This window comes from Chiroxiphia lanceolata, chromosome Z (assembly GCF_009829145.1).
Source record: "Chiroxiphia lanceolata isolate bChiLan1 chromosome Z, bChiLan1.pri, whole genome shotgun sequence".
In the NCBI taxonomy this organism is placed as follows: domain Eukaryota; kingdom Metazoa; phylum Chordata; class Aves; order Passeriformes; family Pipridae; genus Chiroxiphia; species Chiroxiphia lanceolata.
Window position 1 is genome coordinate 31464944 of NC_045671.1, and position 8435 is coordinate 31473378.

The window sequence follows — 8435 nt, forward strand, 5'->3', positions numbered from 1 at the left end:
ATAAAAACAAGCATTAAAGCATTAAGAAATGTCGGAATTAGGGTTGCTTATACCTACAATTTAGTCCTTTGTGCATTGTGATAGTCATTCATTAAACGAGCATATACCATTTCTTGTTATTCACAGGAACACTCCCTCATATACAGCACATGACATATATGTGGTGAAACAAAGCAGAGTTACAGAGTAAAAGGAGGTGCCTTCTACGGCACAGATCACTTTCCTCCTAAGGAATTTTAATAAAACATAACTAATAAATCCAGTTGATTAAAACATTTCATATTCAAGAGATATTTTGCTGAAAACTGACATTTACAAAAATCAACTCATCTTAAAAAAAAAAAAACAACACAAAAACAAACCAAAACAAACTAACAAAAAGCTCCACAAGCTTACTTTCACAGAAAACTTTCATCACAAGTAAAGACAGAAAGGAAAAAAAGTTAGTAAAACTAAGTGCTATTTATTCTACTTGTTCCATAATATACTCACGGCCTCTGAGCCATGCCTTGACCATAGGACACAAGAAGCCATAAGTGGAGAAAAAAGTTCAAGAACTTCTCTGCCCTACACAGATTAGACATTTGGGCCTGGATTTCCTGCATCCCCAAATCAACTCTCTGGTTAGGAATGCAGTAGCTACACCTCAGAACAGTCTTGCTTTCCTAACAGAGGCTCAGAGGAGCCGGACAACACACTGACACGGCAGTGAAGTGGTCTGACCACTAGGTGCAGAGATTTGCGTTCAAGCAGTTTACATCAGCTGCAACAATTACGAGGTTAAGAGGGAGAGTTTTATCCCCAAGATCCAGAAAACAAGGCTCAGGACAACTTCCAGCAGGAATGAGTAATCCTGGATAGTAACAGTAAGATTTTGAATTTCTGTGTGTAATACTGTAGCCAACACAATTACTTGCTGGATTTGGGTTATAATCTAGTTGTTGTCTCTGTTCTCCCTGACAAAGTTTAAGAGATTTTGGGTTCTTCACAATATGGAGGATCTTTTTTTTTAGGTTTCCAGAACAGGAAATCTATTCTTTTCCAGCTGTTGGTATGATCAAGACAGATGTTTAAGGCCATCAGCAAAAACCTATCCTATACTTCTAAGGGATTCAGAAGGAGAAACAATGAGTCTAACATGTTGAAATGTAGCATTCACACAACCACAAATAAAGTTAAGAAAAACAGTGTTATGAACTTCCTAAGTGCTGTAAAGTAACTCTAAAAAGCTGAAAAATAAAGCAAGTCAAAACACACAGATTTATAAGCTTTTAAAACTCACTAATTTGATTCAGTTTCAGCTTTCCATCTACAAAATGGAAATAATATTTTACAGATGTGCAGTAATAAAGCTCTCTAATGTCTGTGAAGTGCTTTACATTGGGATAACTCTAGAAATTAAAATATGAAAACACTTCAGCCTTCATGAAAGGACTGTATGTGTACACCATGTAATAGGGCAGCAGGCTGCACAATGAATGACAAACATACATGTTATAACAGTATCCCAGTCAGCTGGCATTTCCCAGACACTGTATGAGGCACTGAGCTGGGGCTGTGCGGGAGGGTTGAACATAATGGTGCAGTTAAAGGCCCAGCTCCTTGTCTGCTGTTTCCTTGTCTGATTCCCTCACTTTGCGGCCTAGTGCTTTCTGACACTGCTCCTCTAAAATGCATTGCATTCTACACACACACACTGCTACCAAACCCCAAGTGCTTCAAGTCAAACCACAGCAACTAACCAAATAATTAAATTATCTACTTACATAAAGAATTTAGAGATCTCTGATTGGAAAACCAATTAAGACCAACTTATAAAAACTCTAGAGGCCATAAAAATTAACTTTTTCTATAATTTTTTTCTGACTTTAACATGAAAACTGGTCTTGGATGTTTATAATTTTTTTAAGCTATTTGTGTAAACCAGGTAGTTACCTTCAAATACAGTATCAACAACCATGTTCAGTCTGACTGGAATCCCTTTCAGTTTCCACAAACAGTTGGGCCAAAATCCTTTCTCCCCTCCCTTTTGCCAGTGAGATGTTCCATAGTTAACAGTAGGGACAGGAAGTGAGACACAAATCACAAGTCCTGTATAATATCCTCAAACACAATTTCCTCACTTCTAGGCTGTCACAGATGTCAATACAAAGCACTTTTCTCACACTTACTTTGGGGGTCAGAATCAGCTATTAAGAAGTATGTTTGTAATACAAAAAAATATAAAAACACAAATACAGACTAATCATATTGAAGATTTTTAGAATATGAGCCTTTAACAACTGTAATTTCAAAAGCACTTCCTTTTTTATGACTAGAATTATTGTACAGTTATGAGCAATAATACACAGGTATCACCAGTTTCAAGCATTTCCTTGTAGGTATCTCTGTGCCACAGAGTATTCGTTACTGCTGATGGGTCAAAATCAGAAGCTAACCTAACCTGTACTACTTCTAATAAAGGCATATGAAAAACAAGATCAAAACCAAGTGGTATGACACTGAAATGGTAATTCTTTCAAATGTTAAATATTTCTAGTGAGCTGTTTTCTGACACTGAATAGCTTAATGCTGGATGATCCACCTTGTACCTACCAGACACCAGATTCTAAAGCTATCACACTCATATTTTTCCAATTAAATACGCCCATAATTGTTGTCCAAGTGTATTCATGTACATTCATGAATAGTATACACACTTCTAAAATAATTTCTAGAAATCATAAATTTGAGAATTTGAAAACTTGATTTCTTTCTTAGGTCTAGATATTCAGGATAGAAGTATTTTCTTTTTCTCTTTAGTTACTGTTCTGTTGCTCCGATCCTGTTCTGTTGCTCCTAAATCAAAATTTAAACATTTCAAATGTAAAAAAAAAAAAAAAAATTTAATGGTATTCCTGTTCTTCCTTCTTTGTTTTTAAAAATTAAAGAATTATCTTTTATTGACCTATAGACTTCAGGGAAATATTTCTTTGAGACAACTTCAGGTAAAATACTTAAGAAGGGAAGAGGGGAAAAAAATAACCAAACCTGTACACAGGAAACAAATTCAAAATATACAAAGTAGCCAAAAGTACAAAATAAAAGGTAGCAAGAAACATTTTCCTCTTTTTGTTAAAACAATTGTTACCACTAACATCTTGAGAATAATTAATTTTGTATTTCTAGAACATCAACAAAGTAACTACATCTCCTTTAAGCAGCTAGCTGTTGTGATAAACAATGGACCAGTACAAACTCCTAACATCAAGGGAAAAGTAGTATGAAAGTGCCACAGGCCTGCTTCAACACACACACACACGTGCACACACTCTCTTAAATGTGCTAAAAAACACAATCTAAAAGAAAAATAAGTCCTCTTACTAATATTTCAACATTAAATATTTCTATAAAACTACATACATTATGATAAAGCAATTAATTCAGGATTAACCACATATGGCTCACAAGAAAAAAAAAAACTGATTACAAATAAAAATAGACAACATCTTACATTTCCCCTTATAAATACACCTATTTTTCATTCCAGAAAACTGTATGTGTTCTGACTTAAAAAAAAAAAAAAAAAAAAAAAAATAGGGTACTGTAAACACAACCACACAACCCAGGCAAGATAAACTTGACAGGAACTATGTAACTACAGTAGCTCATTTCCTGCTCATATCTGGATATATTTAAAGCAAACCTCCCCAAATGAAAAAATAAGTCAGGAAAGTTCACTACTGTTAGCTTAATAAACCCATTCTTGTTAGAACGGGAGCTGCCTGAAACAGAGACGAAAGAAATGCTAGAGCTGATGTCGCTTCCTGATGATGAAAACTACCCAAGAACTACAACTACTTCTGCACAGTCCTTTCTTCCCTGTAAAGCTGAGTTACACTCGGCCTTCACGCACGCTACAGGCCACAAGAAAACAGCAATTCCGCTGTTACACACTGAGGTGGGGACAGTTAGAGACTGTGGCTCCTTCTGCAATTCACAAAGTTTAAAAATAAAAAGCTGCTTTTTCGAAGTGTAAATGGTTCCTCTCCACGCACGTAGGCCTGAGGCCCTGTTGCAAACAGTGTCTAACAGGACCAGGCAGCACAAAGACAGGAATGGGAGATTAGTGGGAGGAAGGGAGGCCGGGATTGGGGCTCAGCAGGATCTTCTGGCTTTTTAAAATTCAAACTGCTCCCTGACCAATACAAATCACGGACACGCTACTGACTACTACACGGATTTACAGCATTAAAAACACGCCTTCTACGTGACAGCTATATTAACTTGACCCTTTTAAACATGTATCAGGACACGCGGGAGGCACGATAGCACAGTTTTATTTATAAGACTCTTAACACAATGCACCAAAAAGTTACTCAATTAGATACGGTAACCATGTATTACTACAACAAATCTACCTGAACAACTAAAAAACCTGCTGAAAAATGGACAAATGATGTAATGTCGATACTTGTTTGCCATTTACAAAATTCCTTTCTAAGTGAAAGATGAAAACTTTGTATCTTAAAATTTCCTGCAATTATGTAATTTCTGCAGGAGTATTTTTATTGGTTCACAGGGTGTTTTAAATCTACCTCAATTTTCAGTAACACTCACAAGTCGACCACTTACAGGTCCAAGATATACTTTACTGTAAATCAGCTACCATCTATTTATAAAGACCTGACACTCATCAACAGTCATTTTCGAAACACATTTGACCTATTAAAATGACACCTAATTACATATTCAAACATCATGGACACAAACAGCCAATAACAACCTTGGGGTCTCAAAGTGATATGGCCTGATAAGAAAGGATGATACTTTTTAAGCATTCCTCACTTTTCACTTAATTAAATTTACGTTTGATTCTCAAGTACTTCGGGTAAGATCTCATCTTCACCTTGGTCCCTTAAATGTCACAAATGCAGCACTTTACACACGATCCCTTGCCTGTTTTCTGTTTGCTAGTATTCCTTCTGAATTTAATACATATTCCTGTAATGTATACAGCACACAGACACTGAGATTGTGTGGAGTACCTGATACAACACGCCTGTCTATCTGTATTTCCTGGGTCTGCAGGTGTCCGTGTTGTGTCAATCACCCTGAAGCACTATTTTATGCTATAAATATACTAAGTTATTAACACACTAATCAATAATATTATTTAGAGATTGAACATCTGCATATTATAAAATCAAAAGCATTCAAACTTTTGAATGTTCAGAACGCAGTTGGTTAGAAGGAGAAGGTAACAGTGAAGAGAGGTGATATTTTTGTTCCAGGGTATATACATTGTCTCTCTTCCCCTATTCCTCCACTTAGTCCTGGCCCACTTCAGAGGGCTATCTGCGCTGGGACCTTCCTTTCTTGCCCTAAGAGAAGTTGTAAATATGGCAAAGCATCAGTGCACATTTGCGACTAATTGTATTGTTTCCTCCTCCTCCTCCTCCTGCTCTTCTCGGGTTGAGGCCTGTCACTGAGCAGCCGCTTCGCCTTTCTAATCCCCGAGCTGGAGTAAAGGCGCTGGCCGGCGGGCCTGCGCCCTCCGCCGGGCCTGGGCCTCCCGGCAGCCCGGCAGGAACCAACCTCCTCCGCCAGACCCGAGCGAGCAGGAAGGGGGGCTGCGAAATAAACACCTCCAGTTGCCACTTACTCCCCTGTACCCCGGGTAACAGCTAATCCCCTCTGCTCCCGGCAGTGCTGGGCCGCTGAGCTGGGAGGCCCGGCCCGCTGCTGGAGAGGGCAGGGAGGGGAAGGGGAGACAAGGAGGGGGGATTACCTGAGCAAATCGGCGTCTGAATCCAACGAGAATCCGAGTGAGGGGGAGAAAAATCCGCCCCCCTCCCTCCTCAGAGGAGCCGCCGCCGCCGCTGGGCCGCCGCCGCCGCCGCGAAGCAAGAGGAGGAGGGGAGATAATATAACAACAATAATCCGGGCCGGGAGGGGGGCTGGCTCCTCTTCCGTCTCCTCCTCAGTGCAGCGAACATGTAGAGCCGGGGGGTGTGCGGCCGAGGCAAATCCCTTCCCCCCGAGCCTCCTTCACAACATCAACACGGGCCGGGCCGCGCCGAACCGGTTCCGAGCCGCGCTCCGGGCGGGGGGGAGCGGGGGGTGGCCGGGGGGCAGCGCTGCCAAGGGGCCGCCGCCGCCGCCGCTCCCTCCGAGAGTGCGAGCGCAGGAGGGCGGGGAGGGGCGGCCTGGGCACGGTGAGTCGGTACCCAGCGGGGGGGCAGGGGGAGAGGAGGGCGAGGAGGAGGAGGGGAAGGAACCTGTGTGTGTCTCTCTCGCTCCCTCTCAGAACAAAATGCCGACCGGAAGTGCAGCGGCAGGAATGACTCCCTCCACCGGCGCCAAACACCAGCAGCCTCCCCCTTCCCTTCCCTTCCCTCCGCTGCCTCCTCCTCGCCCGATCGCTCCCTCGCTCCACCAGCGCCGCTTCCGCCGCCGTAGCTGGAGTAGCTCCCTCGCCTCGCCCGGCGGAGCCTCCGCTGCGTGGCTCTTCTCCCCCTCCCCACCCCTCCGGCTGCCGCACGAGTTTCTCTTTCTTTTTTTTTCTTTTCTTTACTTCCCTCCCCCCCTCCTGCTGCGCGGAACGAGACCGAAGTTTAAGCTTAAGCCTGCCCTGAGAGGATTTGTGAAGAAAGGACCGTCGGAAAAAACCCACACGTTTTGGTGATTAATTTTTGTCTTGCCTAAGAATGGTGGGGAGGAGGAGGACCGCAAAATGCCGCTCGCAGGAGGCAGACCTGGAAAGGCGCCTTAAAATGAATCCTCAAAGACGGCAGCCCCAGCGGGTGGGACACTCGTCCGAGTTACTGTTGCCGCTCATGTCTGTCTTTGTGGATGTGAGAGGCCGCGCCGCAGGAACCGAAACACCCGCGGCTGAAAGCGTTGCGGGGGCGAGGGATTTCCAGGTGGACATACCGAACGGGAGTGGCTTTCAAAAACAACCTTTTTGGACGGGGACAATATTGATGTTCAGGTGAAATATCCTTCGCTGGAGGCTGATGCTCCACCGCCACCAGATTTACGGGAAATATTTTAATTGTGTGTTGTGAAGGAGTGTTTGCGGAAAGAGAATGTCCTAATATGAAAGACTTTATGGTGTTTCGCTGTACAGGTAAAACTGAATAATGATAGCACAGGATAAAAATGAAGGAGCATTTATATCCGATTAATTAACTATATCTTTTAGTACTCACTTAATGTCGTTTTGCTGCTCAGTACTTGGACAAAAATCCCTTCATTTCTAGAGGAAGCATTGCTTGTCTGTCGACTTCAGGATTCAGCTGGACACAGCTGTTAATACCCTGTGACATATAAACACACCCTTTCAGCGCTGGATGGATGTTATTTGCACAAAGGGATAACATCTTACACCAATGCACTTGAATCTTTCCAACGCTTAGGATTTTCAGAATAGTGCTCTGTCTTTAGTACAGACTTTAAATGCCTCTCAAGCTTAAACTGCTACTAAATTCGTAATTTTGGATGAATCAAAGTTCGTTTTACAAGCATATGTGTTTTTGTTTGAGAGTACATAAATGAATATGGCACTAGAGAATATGGTAATTAAGTACCAGAAATACTAATATCTACTGGCTCATATTAATGGAGATAGAGTAAACTGAGCTCTGAAAAAAATCTATTCCATACTTTTGTTCCTGTTAATATAAAAGGCCCCAATCTTATAATCGTTTATGCATTTACAACTTAAAGTTATCCATGTGAAATAAAGGGAGATAGTTGGTTTGCAAATGAAGTGTGTGTGTTCTTAGGTCTTTGCACTTAATTTAATATGTTGCAACTCTGTAACTCAAGGGGGAAACTATTTACCTTCTCTTGGTAACAAATTAAATTTAATGAACTACCTATCTGGAGTTCACATACCCCTATATGTGTGTATTTATATATCTATGAATTCTCAGGAAAATGTAATTCTAAAAAGTTAGCCCAGGAATACTACTTCAATCTACTTTTAACTGATTGCTACCAATTCATGTTGATGTAGTCTTTCTGTGATTTTAGCAATTTATTTATAGAATTATTTTTTCTCAATTGGTAAATTAATATGTAAATAAAATATAAATACTAAAATTTTAATTTTCAAATGCCAAACATGATTTAGACAGTACAAACATTATGGTAACTAAGAGACAACACCTATTTGACTACAGTTTCAGTGAGAGTGTCACTGGACCATTTTATGCTTTATAATACTGTTCAACTAAAAGAATTTGTAGAAATGGCTATTTTATCTGAGTACTACGTTGTATTATCTACACATGAAAACAACTAATTCAAGCCATTAGTTCTTTTAGAAGGTCATGTGTGACATACATGGGCAAATCAGGACTGTTTTTTCCTTAAAGAAAATTAAATATTTTTTATTCCATTAGATATTACTCTAATCTACCTTTTAAAATGAAAGATCAAATTCTTTG

General features: G+C 40.8%; 1 protein-coding gene across 1 annotated transcript in view; it reads right to left on the minus strand.

The window, feature by feature from the left end:
* NIPBL (NIPBL cohesin loading factor) overlaps window positions 1-5906 on the minus strand; it is a 154124-nt gene extending 148218 nt beyond the window's left edge. The window contains 1 exon segment of the mRNA XM_032674687.1: window positions 5771-5906. The gene's annotated coding sequence lies outside the window, so the exon portion shown is untranslated.
* Window positions 5907-8435: the final 2529 nt, after the last annotated feature.